At 38.9% G+C, this 20,531-nt stretch overlaps 1 protein-coding gene and 1 long non-coding RNA gene across 3 annotated transcripts in view; one reads left to right on the top strand and one right to left on the bottom strand.

The window, feature by feature from the left end:
* Window positions 1-20,531, top strand: part of GRAP2 (GRB2 related adaptor protein 2) — a 110,845-nt gene that overhangs the window by 45,693 nt on the left and 44,621 nt on the right. The window lies entirely within an intron of this gene.
* On the bottom strand, window positions 1,038-20,013 carry LOC134164621 (uncharacterized). The gene is made up of 3 exons (XR_009965192.1): window positions 19,773-20,013; window positions 2,146-2,287; window positions 1,038-1,471 (listed from the first exon to the last, which is right to left on the bottom strand). It is a non-coding gene; the product is annotated as an uncharacterized LOC134164621 (long non-coding RNA).

The raw sequence follows: 20,531 nt of genomic DNA, 5'->3' as shown, positions 1-20,531 counted from the left end.
AATAACTACAAACCTGCAAATACTATTTCAGCATATGCAGAAAAATAATCTTCTTTTCTGGTCTAGCATTCCAGCTCAGTGTGGAGGCCATCTTCAGTCAACGTTAATGAGATATATTAGAATTTACACAAAGCACAAAGGTGAATGAGAGTGCTAGATTTACAAGAGAAAAAAACTGAGTGCTGGCCCTGATCAACAGAGAGATTCCAAGCCATTTACTTTTGAAGGTTCCAGCAAGAAAGCAAAGGCATCTTCAAGAGAGTAGAGAAAAGGGCTAATCTGCTTCAAAATTCAGTATCTGCATGGGTGATGTTGGAGGTCTGGCACTGTGTGGATGAAATGCTTTGCTTCAAAACTGAATGTTTAAGCTGAAAAATTTGGTTTGCATGTGAGGTTTGTTGTTTTTTTTCTCTCTCCCAACTAATCTCCTGAGACCTGCATTGTCTGGGGTGAAATGGGGGATTTTATGCTAAATCAGTGAGTATGTCCCAGATATTAAAAAATGTGTATTTCATGGCTTGGTGTTGGTAATTTAGGCAGCATTATGATTTTGCTCACTCATGCGCTGCATTGCTTGTATATCACTTTTCCAATAAAGTACGCTTCAAACTTCATTTTATGCATTAAACACCAAGAAAAAATTAACTCTTGGTACAGAAGCAAGAATAGCTAATTAGGCACCCTATATGATGCACATATTTAAAGGCACAATGTCATGTAAACAATTTGTCCAAAATGTCCCTCCTCTGCGTTATTTCTTGTAACAATCTCTTCTCTTGAATCATAGAATCATAGAATAGTTAGGGTTGGAAAGGACCTTAAGATCACCTAGTTCCTTTCCCACCATGATTTCTTTCTTTCTCTAACCTTCCACCTCTTCCTTTGTTCAAAACTTCTAGCCTGATCACAAATCAGTCATGGAACATCAGTCTCCAGTGGTCTATGTTACAATACAAAACTATATACCTGCTATCAAAACGGGTCTTTTGCCCCCAAATTCCTAAGTCCCCTCCTTTAAAACCGATGAGGACGTAGTTTCCATCTCTACTTCTAGACCCTGCAGTCTTAAACACATATTCAAAATCACTTAGTTGGATCCATGTTTGACTGATCCACCTGATCCAGATCCAGAGCTCACCTACTCCCTTATGGTTGTGCGTAACACAGGAAATCTCAATGTCCTCTATAGCAACTAAGACTATGTAAGAAGGTGACTCACAAGAAATCAATGCATCTTACTGCAAAATTACTACATTACTAGTTTTCACTGATTTTGCTAGACTTGTCACAACCTTGCTCCTTTCAGACCCTAAGAATCTTTATCTTCTCAGTGTTCTTTGCCATTCTGTGAAGGGTTCTATATTAGCTATTGGTGCTTGCAAAAGAGATCTTGCAGTTATCTTATGTGTATGAAAACTTCAGTTCGGCATTGCACAGAGGTGAAAAAGGCAAAGGGAATGTTAAAAGTTATCTGAAAAAAGAACAAAACAAAACAGAAATCATCATTGTAGTACTGTCAGAATTCCTGGTGCATTTTCAACCTTGACAACTGCAAACAACTAGAAAGATTATCTGGAAGGAGAGCAAGTGTGGTTTAAGGTCTAGATTGGTTTATACAGGAAAAAGTACTAAATGGTTTCATTAGCTTGGAAAAAAAACAGGAGATATTATGCAGATCTATAAAAGATGTGGAAGAGATAAAGTGAATATTTGTTATTTCTTGCAGCACAAGAACTAATAGGCACCCAGTGAATTTATAAGCTGTAATAAATTAGCTTTAATACAAACTAAAAGCTACACATTTCCCCACAACATATAACTGTGAAACTCAGCACCACAGGGTTTTGAGGAGGCCAAGAGCAGAAACAGGTTAAAAACCAGATTGAGCAAACTCAAAAGGATAAATACATTTGTGGCTACTGAACGTGATGCTACACATACACCCTCGGCATCAGTTCCTTCATGCTATCACATGACCTGAAGATAGAAGATTGTTTCAGGAAAAGGCCACCTAGAATTTATCCTGCTTCAAGACAGTACTTATGTTCTTCTATTGTTTATCAGAGGATACTGAACTAGGGGAACCTTTGGTCTGATTTTATACTATTCTTATATTCTCTGAATTTTGACAGTAAACACATGTACCTGTTCCTATACTTGATGTGTAGTGAATGATTTATCTCAGGGAGATTTGGACTTCATCTTCCTTGGTACCATTTGACCTCACTCAACTAGACATGTTGGTCTTGATCAAGGTAGGAGCTGCTGCTTCCAGGAAAAGTCCTGTCTATGTGAACTTTTTGAAAAAAAGATGGTTAGATTTCTAAAAATTAAAAATGAGAAGAGAAGTAACACTGAATAATCTGGGAGATATCTTTCTAATTGGATTTTATTAATGATAATTTCCTGCTGTGGTTATTTGCATACATATATTGAGCACAGCAGAACTATTTTCCTTCCTCTGGTTTTGTCTTATAAAACTCCAAAATAAAGAACTGTCACTCATGCTTGGGAAAGGGAGGAAAAGGTGGTGTGATGTAACTGAACAATACATAAAGTGGCTTAAATAACAGTTACAGTTTGTCTTTAACAGGCAGGTTTAGTATATTATTTTTTGTGTCATAGTAACTTTCAATTTTCCTTTTACATCTTTGCTTTTCCACTGTTAAGAGCTCATGTGCTCTTCAGTAGTCATATGACCACACAGCTCCACAGACAGAGAGGGAAGGATGTGCAAAAAAAGTCTGTATTTGGGGCAGGACTCAGCAAACTAAATTGGAGCCTGTTTTTCTAAAGGCTTATTTATTCCAACAGGGAGATCCTCATATGGTGTGAAGCAGCACTGTGTTGATCTCAACAGAGCTACATCATTTGGTGGGAGTTATAAATCTGGTCCCATGTGTGCAAGATTCTCTCCTTGTGCTGATGCAGTTATCACCACTGCGCCTGGGGAAAGCTTTGCTTCTGTCTCCTCCTCGCCTCTCTTTAGGGCCTAGCAACCCTCCAAATGCACTGTTTGTCCCCTTGCTCTTTCTGAAGGTTACCCATGCTCTCATGGCAAGCTGTGATCATGGCTAGGTGTCACTGCTTGTGGGAAGTCTGAGGCCATGGGCTTGGCGGCAGTGATGGCCCAACAGTGCTGGCTTTGCCACAGCCTTATTGCCTGCATCAGGGCCCCAGCACTTACCTGGTTGTTCAGCTCACCCCATACTGCCATTTCACTGCTGGAAACACTCCCAAACCTGGGTTTGTCTCCACATACAAAAAGCATGCTTTCCTCCCCGCAGCACAGCATATTGAGGAGGTAGGAGTTACTCTCAGATGTGTTTCCCTGCCAGCAGTGGCTCATCATGTTACATTTAACTGGTTTGCTTCTTAACATATGGCAGTAGAACAAACTTGTTCCCATGCTGCTGCTCCTGCTCAGTTTATCATTTTAGAAGACATGGTCCATTTAACTAGCACTCCTTCAGCAGGCTGCCAGGCAGTATGTTCCTTACCCTTCAGAGCACAGGTCCTCACATGCAACTTCACAGTATGATGCACATCTTCTAAGAAATCTTACTTTGCTTGAGTGGAGTGGTTCAGCTGCTCCTGGTAGGATAGCAGCCATCCTGCCAGGATAGTAGCAAAATTTTTTCAGTCTAGGTGTTGTAGGCTTGTAATGAGAGCATTTTCTTCTGTTTCATTTGACGGGTTTCCTTCCACTTTTTTTGGTAAGGGGAAACTGATCTCAGCCATTTCATCAATGAAATTAATTATTATAGGTGTAAAAGCTGGCTCCTACAAATCAGTCAGTCCTTCAGCTTTTCTGCTATGCTCAGAGTGTCTGCCTCTTCCAATGCTGAACTGACAATTTGTTCATTCCTGCATCATATAGAGCCCATCACAGGTTTGAAGTCTAGATGTGAAAAGGATTCTCACAAGCTCGCAGGGAGCCAGTTGGGTTCAGTTACACTTCTAAAGGACCTGCTTTTTCCTTTATCATACACATTTGCTCCATTGCTCAAAAAAGGCAGCAAAAATGTTTACATATCAATGTTTGCAGACTGTAATCTTAGATATGGTACTTACTAAAGTTTGAATTCTTTTAGCCCAGCTTCCCATTGAGGGAAGCCCATTGAGGCTTATGCAATCTTTATGCAAAAGGAAAAGCCCCAAAAGGTTTCCCAAAGGAGGTGGAAGAAAAAAAAAGGAAAAAGAAAAAAAAACAAACAAACCCACAAAACACCCACCAAACAAAAACCACCTGGTCAACAGGCACATGAATCAGAAAATTTATTTTGAATTAAGACAGAGAACTGGGGGTGTGGAGCTCCCATTCTCAATGGCTGCGGGCACTGCCCAGTTGCTTGTGGGACAGTGACAGAGTAGAGACAGGAGCTGTATGTGTTTGCATAGTCCTTAGGTAGGTAGTAATTGGTAATGCTGGGAAGGGCAATAAATTAGCTGTAGCAGCCATTTAACAAACAGCAGCTCAGCAAAGGTTAAAAGAAAGTTAAAAATAGCAGGTCTTAGCTACTGCCTAGTTTTAAAGATTTGTGTGATACTTCTGCTGAGATTTGTGGGTTTGAAGGCTAAATTTTGGAAAAAAAAATCTTGTCAAGTTGACTGAACCTAATACCTTGCACCTTTGGAATTAAAGACATGTTCAGTGCTAAATCCTCCATTCAGGAGTGGCTGACAGTGCTGAGGACATTTCAGCATGAGCTGCAAGAATTGCATCTTTCTTTCCCTGAAATGAACCAAAGCTTTTTGATGCATAGTCCTGTGCTACGCGCTTCAGTTGGAAACAGGAATGAAATACGTGGATCAGCTTCCATCTACTTAGCTCACTGCAGACTATTCCATTCCCTTTAACTGACAGGACCAGAAGCAACGTGCACAAGAGGAAATATGGGAGGCTTCATCTGAACATCAAGAAACACCTTTTTACTGTGAGGGTGACTGAACATTGGTACAGGCTGCCCAGAGTTGTTGTGGAGTCTCCCACATTGGAGATATTCAAAAGTGGTATGGACATAGTCCTGGGCTGTAGAGGTGGCCCTGCCTGAGCATAGATTTGGACCAGATGGTCTGCAGAGGTAGCCTCCTTTTCCAACCATTTTATGATTCTGTCACAGATGACCATACGATGTTAAGACTGATGCATAGTTTGCCAGCACTATGTTTTTAGATTGTTGCTGACAGCATTTCATGCATGCTCTGAGCCATACCAGGAACGACTGTCGGGACACATTAGAACAGGCTGCTCTAGGCATGGTCCACCATCCCATCTGTAGTGTGTTCAGGCTTCCTTACATGGAGAACTTCTGGATTTGGTTCCAGCTAGAGCTCAGGAGTGTTCTGACATTCAGGCAACTGGGGAACATGGCACAGTATGCAAAACTGGAAATGAAACTACCTGGTAATATTCAAACACCTGAAAACCTCTTTACGTTGCCTTACACTAGTGCTCCCACCAATAAGAATTAGGGCCCCTAACATGAGAGAGCACTGCTAATGTCATTGCTGTTAAAAAGTCAGTGTTTCCCTGCTGCTACCCTATTGCGAGAAATCACAGCAGCTCATTATTTTTAGAACAGAAGTGCAAATTATCAGATATCATTGTGCAGTGCTATGCCTGAATAACTGTTATCTTTTTAGGGGCGTTAGTACCTTACAGTGATATTTAATTACCTAGTAAGTTGAAACAGTAAAGTGCTTTCTAAACGCTAAGTATTAGTATTACAAAGAATAAAAAAGTACAGAAAAGGAAGCCCTGCCTTCCTAAATTCCTATAGGCTATGCATGGAAATCAGAAAGGACTGAAGCAGATATTATCTCAAACCATTTTAAAAAACAGATGTGCAAGCTCTGTCTGTGCTGACTGAGCAACCATAGAAATGAATTCTTTACAAAACACCCTTCTGCAATCAGACTGCACGTCTTCCTTCAGCATCTGTAGATCACACACAAGCCCTTGCACAACACATGTGGACATCGCTAATAAGATTTGCTCTTTATCCATGCCAAGTTTCATTATTCACTGAGAAGGCAGCTTGCTGAGCAGAGGGACGAGCTGGATTGTGGTGGATGCTGCTGACATTAGTAAGAAACTTGGCAAGAATATGGTGGAATATTGCCATTATACAATAATGTTTTTAAAACAAACAAAAAAAAATCATTTCCTAAACTCTTTGAAAAGCAGGGGGCACAATTTATGGGAAATTATTTGTGTTCAAGAAGGTGGTAAGTCAGTTACAGCAGGACTTCACAGAACCCACTGAAATGATCATCACAGGCAGGTAGGAATAAAGCTAAGCCTCCATTTCCTTGTAAGATATCATGAAATATTTGGGGGCATATTTCTCCCCTCCTGAGTGCACAAAGAATTAGTTGCCTTGGCTGGAGAATATGTCCTCACAGTCATACACTGTAGAGTTATAACTGGTTACAACTTGTTTTAAAAATGCTTCTCTGAGGACAGATAAAGTCTTTTGGGTTTGAATTTTCTTCTTTTTTATTTCTCTGTTCTCCTGCTGCTCTGCAATTCAATTGCTGAAAATCTCGTTTACCCAGCAGCTGAATTCAGATCCAGCCATGGTCTGTATTCTCTGCTGTAAATTCTAAGGAAAGAGTAGCTGCTTGATTATTTCATAGATTTTTTTTTTCTTCAGTTTGCCAGTTTCATTATAGGTCATACCAGTGTCCTTCCCTATTTCTGATATTAAGGGAAGAGCACAGCCATGTCTGCCTTACCTTGAAGACGACTGGTTCTTCAATGCTTTGAAATTTTTTTGAGTAATATGAATGGTATATTTATGTATAAACCCACTCCCAACATTAATATTTTAACTATCTAGGTGAAATAGTTCTTACACTTGACAGATGTAAGACATTGATAACCAGATAGTAATTAAATAGTTTTAAAATAGTCTTTTTGTGCAGAAACTAGCGGCCAGGCATCCAAAGTAGCATTAAGGGGTTTTGCCCAGGAATACCCACACAAGTTTATAAATATACACTATTATGTATCCACTATTAATAGATATAGTCCTGCAAATTACACAGCAATTAACATTTTAGGGGAGCTTCATTTCTGCTGGGTGGTAGCCAGGTGCCAGACCAATTCAGTCAACAAGCCTAATCCGCTGTGTTGCTAAGTCAAATATTTTTATTTCATATTTTTATTCATATTAGGAAGCACCTGAGATTTAAACAGGATTATCCATGATGTAAGACAGTATTAAATGTGAGTGAGTACATGGCACAATTCAAAACAGGTGTCTCAGTGGGATCTCAGAGCACAGTTTTGCAATGTGAAATAAAATTTACTGTACCCCAAGATACCACAGTGTCCCAGTAAAAACTGTCCTGAAGTATTCCAAGCTGTATACCATTCTTTGCATATCCAGCAGATCTGCAGAGGACCCAGGAAAGCTTTAATGCTCAAACTGTGCAGTTTTATCTCTAATGTAATTTTTAAATGGCAGTTTGTACACTTGTTGCAACAGATGTTTGTTAGCGGAAGCCAGGCAAGAAACTACCATGGCCCCTTGTATTTGGGAATTTGGTAGACACTCAGCAAGACATTGTCAAGTCCAAGTTCTTACTGCATTTATACCAGAGGGAAAAGATGACAGATAAAATCACTATCTTCATTTCAGTTGATTGGGTCCCACAATTCTGCCACTGAGGTAACATCCTCATTTGGAGTATTTGACTGCTAACACCAGCTTATTTACTTTGAAGGTGGGGGAACAGAATGATGACTAAAAATAAATCTGTTAGATATCCATCAACTCTTCCCCTCTAAATACATCACTGTTATCTATAAAATAGGTCTCTGGTGATTTCACATTTTCAAAGAACTTGTCTTTCTTGGGCTACTGCTGCTTGCCTGCATGCTGGAAAAGCTGATTTTGATGTGACATGGATGCTCTCTCAGAAAAATATTCTGCTGAGATTTTTTTTTTAATTACTGGGGGGGGGGGGGGGGGTGTGGTAATACTTTTTACACAGGTGTTAAATTTCCTGGAGTTAATCAGGTAGAAAAATGCCTATGAGGCATCATTCAGTCCATTAACTGCAATGCCAACTGCCAATGCCTGGAGTTGAATACTAACAGATTTTATAACTCTTTATGATAATTGACAAAACCAGACAGATTCACAGCTAGGCATAGCCCTCCTGTTCTCACCTGCTGCCTTCTGTGTTTATATCCCCAGTTGTCTGAAACATGCTTCCTTTTTTAGCAGGGCAGACGTGAATATAAGAAGCTGGGTAGATTTGCTCATTTATGTGAAAATTATACAGATGAGCAAACACCCAGCAAACAAGGATCAGCATCTCCTCCCTCATTTCTACTTACTACTTTAAAAGGAACATTATTGTGACATTGTCAGACATGCCCCATAACACATGGAGCAAAACAGGAGAGTAGAGTAGCTGAAAAACTAATTTTTAGGATTGAGATTTCCTAAGGGAAATCTTTATTCTTAAGACAAATGTGAAAAAATGCAAAGGGAAAATGAAAAGATAATGCTGTTATTTATTGTGTGTTCTTTAGTTGGCTACTTCAAATTACGCTGTATGAAAGCTTTTGATAGTTTTTCCTATATAGGCAATGTCCTGAATCACAGTGTCTTTCCTAGAGAAGGCAGCAAGCCCTTATATCTCCTTCATTGCAGAATCCAGCTCAGGAGAAAGGTGTACAGCAGTGTAGAACATTCTCTAAATTGACATGGGTTGTATGTTCACCCACTTTGGATTCTTACCTCCATATTTCACTTAGACTATTAGGACCATGCCTTCTTAGTTCTCAGCTATGAGTCACCAAGATCTTTGTTGAAATGGGTCATGAAAACTTAGTATACAGCATACTTCTCTGAGTTTCTATTATACCAATATCCATAAAAGCTGCTGACCTTGCAACTAGCTACGGACAAGATATAAACCCCAAAATCCTTATTACTTGGAGTGGTTATTATCCTAAAGTATATTTAAAAGAACAGGAGGTTAATTTTAGTGTCTTAATCATATTACATTATACATAACTAAAAGCTCTTCCCTGCACTTTCTATAGAATATACGGTATTTCTCTCAGATCTCCCATGGTGGGTGTTTAGATATGATCATGAAGGGACGATACAGCTAACTATTTAATAGCTTGTTTATCTGTCTGCTCTGTGGTACCCCTGCAGCAGTCTTATTTCTTTGTTTGAAGCTTTTTACATGCATGCATTTATAAGGCACTTGGGAATGTGAGGATATAAAGCAGCAAATAAATGTTTGGAAAGGATATGTTATACTAAATCAGCAAAGGGTAAAGAGCTCCAAAAACGAGAAGGGAAGAAAATTGGCTTCACCTTAGAAAACTAATATGAGAGCTGCTGAGTAAAAAAGGAACAGTCATCCAGCTGGGATTTATTAAGTGGAAAGCTTTTTTTAAAAAAAGCTGTGGAAGACCAGAAATCAAAGATCGCTGTATATTTACTGGCTTTTTTGAAGCATCTGTTCCCTAATATCAGGGTATCTCACAAAGACTAATCAACTGATCTTCAGAATGTCCTTATGAGTCTGAGATGTGTTAGCCTCGTTTTACCATTGGAGGAATAAAGAGATTATTTGTCCAAGACTGCACAGGAAATCTGTGACAGAAATAATAATGTAAGCCTGTATCTAGTGGTGTGACTCAGCCACAAAACTATCCAATCTTTTATCAGGGTAAGAAAGCAGTAAGGGAGGACTGCTGGTATAATTCATGGCAAAAGGAGAGAAGCTGATGAGAGACACCCCCTACCTAAACAGATGGAGAGGGCTATATCATTTCTGGTTATGGTGGAGAAAATCTACCTTTATTCTTGGAATTTAGTTGAAGGCATATAGGATACTGTATTTCCAGCTAACCCTTGCTGGGCATCTCAGGTGGTGGGTCAGCTGAAAAGCCAGGAAACTTACAATAAAATCTGAGGCTGTCTTTTGAGCTTTGTCCACATGTGGTCATCTTATGAAAAGTTAGCAGACTTGTTTGCCAGTGAAGATGGGAACACCTACATTACAGAAAGTTAAAGCCTTTTAAATTGATAAAATACAGATACAGCTGACTTATAAAAGGAAAAAATGTTGTCTTTATTGCTCATGGGGAGTTTAAACTGGAATGTCTAATATTTAAAAACAAAGAACAACAAAAATAATGTTATTTAAATAAAGTTTTCACACTTTGTGTTTTCCTTCAGCTTTTAACCATACATTGTTAAGATTGTATAACTAAATGCATTCTCTCTTTTAAAACTTTACTCATTGGGATGGTTGCTGGGTGAGCTGACCACAGGTTTTTTTGCCTAGCTCCTAAGGGGACAGTTATCATGCACTATTATCTGAGCACATTTCATTATCTCTGTTACTGCCACTGAGAATGACTTTATAACCACATTCAATCTGGTTAAGTGAGATTTTTATGCTAGGTCTTGCACATTCATATTGTAACTGCTACAGAATATTGAAGAAAGCTAATGCAACTTTTATTAGCTATATTAACTTAAGCGTAATGGAGGGTTCTCAGGCCTCCATCCAAATTTTCAAGGTACATCTACCAATTGCATCATCTTCTTCTAACAGATCTGAGAGCTTGGAAAAGTTAAGACTACCATCATTATGCTTACTTTTTGTGTACAAAAGACTGTCTTGTGGTTTAAAACCAGTCAGGCAGCTCATTCACTCACTCCCCCCCTTCTTGCCCTCCCCCTACTCCCAGAGGGACAGAGAGGAGAACTGGAAAGAATGTAACTCCTATGGGTTGAGATAAGAACAGTCCGGTAACTAAGGGGTAACACAAATCACTACTGCTACCACCAATAATAATGACAAGGGAAATAACAAGGGAAGAGAATACAACACCTCACCACCTGCCGACTGGTAACTCGCCCCCCCAGCCCGACCAAGCACTGACCGGTATCTCGTCCAACCCCACAGCGCAGTAGCCCTTCCAGGTAAACTCTCAGTTACATCCTGGGCATGACGTGCTGTGGTATGGAATACTTCTTCGGCCAGTTTGGGTCAGGTGTCCTGTTTCTGCTTCCTCCTGGATTCCTCTCCTCCCTGGCAGAGCATGAGGCTCAGAAAAGTTCTTGGCCAGACCAAACATTTGAGCGTTATCAGCTGTGTTCCCAGGCCAAAAGTCAAAAACACAGTGCTGCACCAGCTACTAAGAAGGGGAAAAAATGACTGCTACTGCTGAACCCAGGACGGACTGCAACTAAACTGTACAATCTTTAGGGCTCCGCTGATCAAAAGGTTTAAATTCACTGCCTTCTAGAACTTCTCACTAAATAGAATAAAATTACCCTTACCCAGCGCATTTTCTACAGACACAGTTGATCAAAGCTAGCTACAGGTAACTTGTGCATGTATTTGGTCTACTTCTTATTTGCACTGCGGTTTTCCACATAGTCCTGGCAATGTAGGATGTTCTTAGAGTGGAGGCGAATGCAGAGCAATTTGCATATGCTTTCAAGTACCTCATCATTGCCAGAACTGTGTAAACGGGTATGATTTTGTACTACACATAAATGCATCCAATTGTTGGCAGTTGTTGAAGTGGACAATATCACAGCTTCCTTTCTCCTGTTTTCCCTAGCATGGTTTCCTGCCCACTTTTCCCTAGAGCTTCAACCATGAGATTAAGGGAGCTACACTGGAAAAAAACAGTTCATGCTTCTAAAAGTTACTAGGGTCTCCACTGGGTTTACATAATACAAATTCCTCTGCTGGAGTACATAGCTGGAGTACATAGCTGAACCTGAGAGGAAGGAATGGATGATTCCCTTTGGAAATCTGAATATAACTGGATTATTGCACATAGTTGTAGGAATCATAATGGAAAGAGAAAAAAAAAGAAGAAAAAAACCAACCCCAAACAAAACAAAACCCCCAAATCTTCCTTTGCTGTGTTATGAAGAGTTTAGATTAGGTGTATCTTTCAGCATCTGTTTGCTTTGAAAAGAAAAATTAAAAGGCTACGAGTAAGGGACACATTTTGTTTAAGACATTGTGTAGCACACACTGGAGGCACCTTGACTTTTCAGTTTTTTAGTTTCGGCATGATTATTAATTTTCCCCACTTAACTATAAACAGAATTTAGTGTAGGGGAGAAAATCATATAAAAGATTCTGGTGATTCCTATGCAAGTCTCTTTTAAGCTTTATATTGCAATATGGAATTACTGAAATGCTGTTAGGAATTTTTTTTATATTAGGATGATTTAATCTCACATAGAAAATTCATTTCTGAAGTTTCTTCTGTTAGGTGCTACATGGTGTTCCAAATATTTTAGAAACAGATCAGATGAAACTATTTGTTTAAAAATGTTTAAGTTTCCTGGAAGGGAGAGAAGGCTACGGCTCCTGTCTGGTGAGGAGAAAGCAAGCCTGGGAGGTAGAAAGCAGAAAAGCTGCAGATTATAGTGCCTGGCTCTGCTGAAACATTAAACTCTACTCCCATGGTGACTGGATATCACAGTGCATATGGTATGGAACCATTAAAATGTTAAAGCCCTGTTTGAAGACCTCACAACGCCTAAACACGGCATGGCTGCCAACTGTTTTTTAGAACAGTACAGCTGACATAAACATGGAGTTGCCTCCTGCTATCCTGCACCTGGATTTGTTACACAGATAAATTTTAGATGTTATTGCAGAGGAAGGCCTAGCAAGGATTTCATATACTTTTTCTTCACAATAGCTGCAGCAAGTAGACCATACACCCCCACCGATAAAAACAGATGTAATCTTCTGTCTGTTTGAAATTACTTTGTCACATCACACAAGATTTGTTGTCACCCTGTCCAAAAATCACAGCACTTCTTTTTTTCTCTTGGTGAAACTAGATAGCATTATGTCTGTTATGTTATACTGACTCCATCTACAATGCAAAAGTGTTTAGGACTGATAGGTCAGGATGAAAGGTGCAACAACAGACTAAATGCTGTACACAGTGACTTTGGTTGGTTTGGACGGTATGCCAACTTGAATAGCCATGTCCTGTAACTTTGTATTCAGTATCTGGCATTTACGTCTTAGAAAAACAAGCCAGAAATTCTGAGAAGATTTTTTTCTACTATTAAGCACTAGCTTCTCTGGTGAAGTTTCCTACTGTGACTTCAGTTCAAATGAGATTTACAGAATTTTTTCTGAATGCTGTAACAAAATTAACGCCTAGCAATATCAATTATTCACACATTTCCCCTCCTTTCATTTTATAGTGTAAATGTTATGTAGAATTATTTACTCATGTTTTTTAGACCTCTGTAATATCTGATATATGTAAAAGCTGTACAAAAATAACTGAAAAAGTACTACCAGTGGGCAATTTCTCTGTTTTGTGGCACAGAGCCATAATGATTTAGTTAATGGTAGAACACAGTCATCTTATTCCCATGTTATTTCACAGTGAATATCATCTGACATTTTATTCTGAATGTAGTGATCCACCTGGAAAGTGGAGGACTTTTCTCTGAGTCTTGCCTAAACCGAAAGCATTAATTTCTCCTTTTACCTATATATCCTATATAGTTTATATGAATAATGGTAGTCTCTAAACTATGCAAGACATCTGTAGCTAGGATGAAGTATAAAGCAAGCTGTGTTACAAATCTATCATAACCACTCTATTGATCTCTACCCACCTTTTTAGGGTACTTAATCTACAGTTTCTATAGCATGCCTGTTCTCCTAGTACTGACCTCTGTACTTTTCAGTCCCAATGTTATTACACAGTTTGAACAAGAGTGTATTAAACTGATTTGTTATTCCCTTACTGATGTTCTCTTCCTAGTTCTGCATAGACACCTTGGTCTTGACCCAAAGCAATTCTTTGTTTTCCTCATTGTGGAATCCCAATGTACTTTCTGTCAAGCTATTTTAAGACTAACCATCAATAGACCCTGCTGTTCCAGTTTTGAATTAAATCTTTTGGTCAAACCAAGTTGTACCAAACAGTGACTAAGCCAACACACAAACAGGTTGAGCCAGAGAAATGTCTGCTAGATTTAAACACCCACAATGTAACCCTTTTTGTGACTACACCAGAGAGTACTAATACAGCAAATTACTTTATTGCTTCCATTTTCCCCCTTTTCCAAAACTACTGACCTATAGATTTTACTTTTTGCATTGTATGGATTTTTAACATTTATTTTTGACAAATAGCATTTTTTTAGCATGGAAAGCATTTTCATTTTTAATCAACTAAAGTTTTTAGTGCATATATTCTTAAAATTTAAGTTTCAGCTGTTTAGGTTGTAGTTTGTCTGAACCAGGAAATTCTGGTAGGAGCTAAGAGAAATACAGTGCTGGTGAACAGCCGTTGATGTGTAATCCTCTTAGAGGACAGAATAATATGGGCAATACAAAATCTAGTTATGTTTTAATTATCTTGATGCTTGTTTGTAATATTTCTACTTCTTATGCTGTCAAGAACTATAGGAAAGGGAAGATAAGGCAAATTTTTAACTGGTTTTGGCATGCTGAGCAGACACATTAACATATGCTACAGAATGCCTCAAGAGACAGGTTGCAGACACTGAAAGACCTCTGGCTTCCTCTTCTCTTAGAATTATAAACCTAAAAAATCGTATTAAGATCCCTTTCTCTGTGTGTTACTTTTTTATTCCTTGTTTCTATTGCTGTTAAGGTTTTGAAGCACTGAATCTGACAAGGCCCTTAGTCTCTCTGTAATATCATATTAATAAATTCTGGTCTGGGGTGTCCTGAACAGACTGACCTGATGGGCAAATTAACTGTAGTTGCAGTTGGTAGTTCAGGTGATTACTTCTGGTCATTGATGGGTACAGGGCATTCAAATTGCATTTCAGAGGGCCTTTGAAGTTGAGGTATTTTCCTTCTCAAATGGGAATAAGACTTTATGCTATCAAAACTCAGGTGAAAGGCCATATCTAGCTGAGACAGTGACAAACCTCTCAGAACTGAGTGACCAAATGTTAGTTGGTTTTCCTGACTTGTTCTGAAACCACATTAAACCACATACTACTTTCAAGTTAAACACGGACGAGGTGGAAGCACATGCCACCTTTTACTGAAAGAGGAAAAGAAAAAGAGCATTGAAATGCAAATTCTCATGGTTTAGTTAAAGTTCTCCTTGGTTTCATCTCATAGTCCCCAGATTTTTGTGCAATCATTAAACAGTCTTGAGTTTATCTCATCTATCAGTATAAAATCAAGCAAAATCATTATGCACAGCTGTACTACAGAAGCATCAGAATGTGATCATTTCACTGCACAGAACAGATGCATGCTGTTGGCACCTCAGAGCCAGCAAGAGCTGCATGAAGCTCATATCAGCAGGAATTCACTTTCACATACATCACTTGGGGACATGAATGTGCAATGTGACAGACCCATCAGTACCAATAATTTATCTAATTTACTACGGCAAGGTGGATACTTGGTTTTCTCTGAAAGTCAACAGGTCAGTGGCTTCATCAAGCAGCTCATGCTGTTCCCAGCAGCGCTACGTTCTTACTAATAATTTAATCTTGTATTTGAAGTTCAGTTCCTAGCAGTTTACCTCCTCTTTCTCATTTTCTCTCACTTCTACTTAAAAATATAATGGCCCATTTCTGCAAAATTAACTGCAATTTCATGGATCACTACAGCAGGAACAAGTTTTATCCGTAATCCATCTATTTGTTCCCCAGAATGCAAATTGACTTGATGAACAGTTCTGTGTCCTATGTAAATAATCCCAGTTCTAATTGAGAGTGCTGTATTTTCAGTGAAGAAGGGGGAGGGAAGATTGTTTCTCTGCCTTTGACTTTCTGATAATTGTTTCAGGATACTTCATTTAAATTTCTTTTTCAATTAAAATTATGGTGCTCTGCTTGTGCTTCCTTCTTTTCCTCATAAAAAGTACTATACAGAATCTGGATTCTCATATAACATGCCAGGTTACTGCCTAAAAAACACGATTCCTCTATCTAGTGGATACCAGCTATCATACGGGCATCCTTGTAGCCCCCCTTCAGATACTGGAAGGCTGCTATGAGGTCTCCACACAGCCTTCTCTTCCCCAGGCTGAACAGCCCCAACTTTCTCAGCCTATCTTCATACAATTTCATTTCTTTGCACTATAAAGATGTTAGATTGTAATAATCAAGAATTTCTTGCAGGTTTAGAGCTAAAAACAATGTCTGGAGATTATGCTGAGAATCAAGGTAACAGCTTTTATATGCTGTTACAACCTCCCTAAACTACAAAGTTTCTCAAACAATTTGATTAATTATGAAATAAAAAAAGTTACTTAAATGCCATTGGTAAAGATGTGATAAACACTGAGTCTTGTCTTTAAGTATAAACTTCATTGGACTACCTACTTGAAGCCATTAAGTTAGCATAACTCAACCTCTCCGAAAGGAATAAACTTGCATTATCTAAATTATCACATAGTAGTTTTAGACAAAAAGAAGGAAGTATTCTTCCATACTGTGCATTAAGTAAATTGTGGCATTTATTGCCATAGAGTGTAGTGAAGGGCAAAAGCATAAACAGACAAACGTACATAAAACAAGTGGCTCTTAAATATAATTGCTCAAATATAATCTCTAGCTCAACAAGTCCCTAGGTTGTTGCAGCAAACAGTTCCTGGAACGAATGTAAAGATGAGGCTCACTTTGTTTTTTTACAACCATTTCCTTATAAACAGATATCACTGTTACCCTCCACTAGAGGACACTGGGCCAGGTGAACATTTTGCCTTAGTTGCAGGGCTCTAAAGTGCATTTTATGGCATCTTTAGTATGATTTCTTGGAAAATCAAAATCCAAAAACAACTTGTTTCTACCAGTGGCATCTCTCAGAACTGCAGGATGAGCAAAGCTGCTGGCTGAAACTGCTTCAGCACTTGCTTCCTAACTGATAAACGCCTGAGGGGCTGCTTAGAAACTTAATTTGTCTGGACTATCATTGCACCAAGCAGCTACCTTAATTACCCTACTCTCATATTAGTACTCATATAACTAGGAAGTTGTACACATAGATTCTAACTGCCTTCTCTGGTGCAATTCCCTTCATTAATCTAGGATAATATAGTATATGAGTGGTGTTCCCCAGGGCTCAATATTGAGGCCAGTCTATTTAATATATTAGTGATCTAGATGAGGGGATCAAGTGCACCCTCAGTAAGCTTGCAGATAACTCTCAGGTGGGTGGGAGTGTTGATCTGCTTGAGAGAAGGAAGGCTCCACAGAGTGATCTGGACAAGTTAGATCAATGGCAAATGCCAACTGTATGAGGTTCAACAAGGACAAGTGCTGGGTCCTGCATTTGCTCCATGCAATGCCACAGCCTTGGGGAAGAGTGGCTGGAAAGCTGCCTGGCAACAAAAGACCTGGGCTTGTTGGTCAAAAGGCAGATGAGTATGTGCCCAGATGGCCAAGATGGCAAACAACATCCTGGCTTCTATCAGAAGTGTGGCCAGCAGGACTAAGGAAGTGATTGCCCGCCTGTACTCAACACTGGTGAGGCAGCACCTTGAATACTGTGTTCAGTTTGGGCCCCTCACTGTAGGAAAGACACCGAGGTGCCAGAGTATGTCCAAAGAAGGACCAGTGAAGCTGACAAAGGGCCTAGAGCACAGGTCTTATGAGGGGCAACTCAGGGAACTGGGGTTATTTAGCCTGGAGAAAAGGAGGCGGAGGGGAGGCCTTACAACTACTAGCAAGGAGGTTGTAGCGCGGTGGGTGTTTGTCTCTTCTCCCAAGTAGCAAGCAATAGAACAAAAGGAAATGGCCTCAAGTTGCATGAAGTGGGGTTTAAATTGGGTATTAGGAAAAAACTTCTACACTGAAAAAGCTATCAAGCATTGGAACAGACTGCTCAGGAAAGTGGTTAATTTGCCATCCCTGGAGGTATTTAAAAGATGTGTAGATGTGCCACTCTAGAGACATGGTTTAGTGGTGGATTTGGCAGTGCTAGGTTAATGGTTGGACTTGATGATCTTAAACACTGTTTCCAACCCAAATGATTCTGCGATATCATACACTTAAAATTCTGGAGAGAGAAACAAAGACAGAAATAATTTAATTTTCTATTTTTCATCTGTGTAAGACAGCCAACATTGGGATTCCATGGTAGCAAAATTAATGAACAGGAAGATAGAAGAGACTGCTTTCTGCAATAACTTTTTGGTCCCATTCAGCTGTCCTTAACCAAAAATACAGCAACCATGAAAGACCCAAAGGAAAAATGCAGAGAATAAGAGTAGCCTCTCTTTTTAGCAGGACTACAGTTTGACACCAAACTAGAAGGAAAGTTGCATGCTTCTACTCAATAATAGCTGCCACAATAGTTAAGTGCTTTGACACTTACACATTGAAAACACCATATTTAAGTGTTTCACAATGCAAAGTCTACCAAGAACACATAGAGCACTAGCAAGTAAAAGAAAAAATGGATAAATTTTTTTCCAGTAAGATTGTTTAAACATAACCTAACACTTTCAACTATTAAACCACAGTTTCAGCTGACTTATGGTGCTGCTGTGATCACACCTATAATGAGATCCAAATGAAAATGTCAGATCCAGTGAAAGTTACGTTACAAGAAAAGGCCAGTATCTGCAGCTAGGGAGAAGGGAAGGAAATGTCTCATGTCAATCTACTGCAACCCTTGTGTTTACACGTTTGTTGAAGGGCTCTAAACAATAGAACAGAGGTGAAACAAGCACAGAGATGAAGGAATTAAGAGCTTCCATTTGTCTGTGAACTCCTCTGCTAAACTGTAACAACAGTGTTCCTAGACTGATCTCCTTGGATATGTCACCTTTCACAACTTGTATACTCAATACAAGGTGCATTTTAGTCAATGCAGTAATAGCATAAAAAGGGAATGCAGCCTCCAAGTGATTTAGATTATGCTTGTGAATTGTTATTTCACAGCTCAATGAGATGTTCCTGTTCTCCTCCTTTCCTTTTATTAGTTAGCATCAGGCTGGGTAGATTTCTGTGCAATTCTGAGCTGAGTCATCAGAGAAAGGTCCGCCTTCATCATGTATCAATTTGATTCCAAGCCCTGACAAACACCCAGCCTCAAGAAGGGAGACAATCTATAATACGCTTTATGAGAACAAAAGGTAAAAATATTAAAATTCATAAAATGTGTTTGTTTTCCATCTGAGCCCCCTCCCCACAGACCCACTTATGCCAGCTACTACAGTACAGATACAGGGATATTTTCTTTTAATGCAAGGACAGGCATGAATTTCAAGCAGAAGATCAAAATGGTACCTTTTAAATTTTTTAAAGAATAGAGCTAATTAACCTTTTTATCAAACTACATACATCTTCAAATTACTTAGATGAGAAATATATTGGTTTAATTAAGATTTCACAGGGAGAGACAGTTGCAAACACTTGGAACTGAGAAAAAGTGGGATCTTTATGAGGAGGATGCTTTATGTTTTACAACTCTCTGTGTCTGTTTGTTGTTTGCACTTCAAATGGAGTCCATTTTTATCTGTCTCTCTCCTGCTGAGAGAAGCCAATTTTATAATGTGTTTCAATGAACCTATTAAAAACTACAATCATGAGATTCCTCTTTTGCCTTTGTATGTTTCTCTCTCTCCCTCTCTCACAGAGCTGCACTGTGACATCAGTTTATAGCAGCATACATTGATTTGCTTTGTTTTACAAGGCTATTAGATAATCCTTCTGCAATCATAACTTGCTTTAACACAAAACTTACTGTATGTTTTCCTTTCCTGGGTCCCCCCTCACTTTGATTTTTGTAGGTCTAGGATTTTGATGGGTAGGCCATGCTTTGATTTGATTCTATGATTCTTTATTCTGTTTGTTTGGTTTTAGTAAATGGTGAAAAGTTCAGGAGTGAAAGCTTGAAGTTCTATATGAATAGAAAAGAAAGAACAACATGAACAATACCAGCATATACTTCCCTCTCACGGGGGGAGCTCAGGAATATTTCAGAGGTGAAAAACGAATATACTACAATGACACAGCATTACAAGTATTTTGGGGTCAATACCACACAGGACTTCACCATCAACAAATCATATATATATATATATATTCAGTTGCAGTTATTTATCCAATACCTCAAGACATTAAAATAGTAGGATGTGCTAGACATCAAATATGTCAAAATAGTTGAATCGTAACTAAAACAAGTTAGTAGTCTAAAAGATCCTCACCTGACAAGGGGAGGGAAAAAAAACAAAACCAAACCCAAACTGAAATATAAAATTATGTTTGCATTTAAATAATATTCAAATTAAGCCACTGAGACTAAAACGGCCTGAAGCCTCAATACAGTCATGCATTAATTTCCTTTTGCTTTTGTTTGTCAGTTAATGTCAGACAAATCATGTCATATAAATGAATACCGTTTAGGTCTTAGTTTTAGTTGACAAGACATCAACATTTAATTCTTGCATTGTTTCTGTTCTTGAGCCAGTTCTTTGTGATTAGTGCTACAATGCTGCATATATAACTGACTTTCAGTTTGTTTACAAGATTGAC

The sequence above is a fragment of the Pezoporus occidentalis genome, unplaced genomic scaffold (genome assembly GCF_034315485.1).
Source record: "Pezoporus occidentalis ecotype Australia unplaced genomic scaffold, CSIRO_AGI_Poc_V1 ctg221, whole genome shotgun sequence".
NCBI classification, from domain to species: Eukaryota; Metazoa; Chordata; class Aves; order Psittaciformes; family Psittacidae; genus Pezoporus; species Pezoporus occidentalis.
The sequence above is the reverse complement of the archived record's forward strand: the minus strand, read 5'-3'. Positions and strand labels throughout refer to the sequence as shown.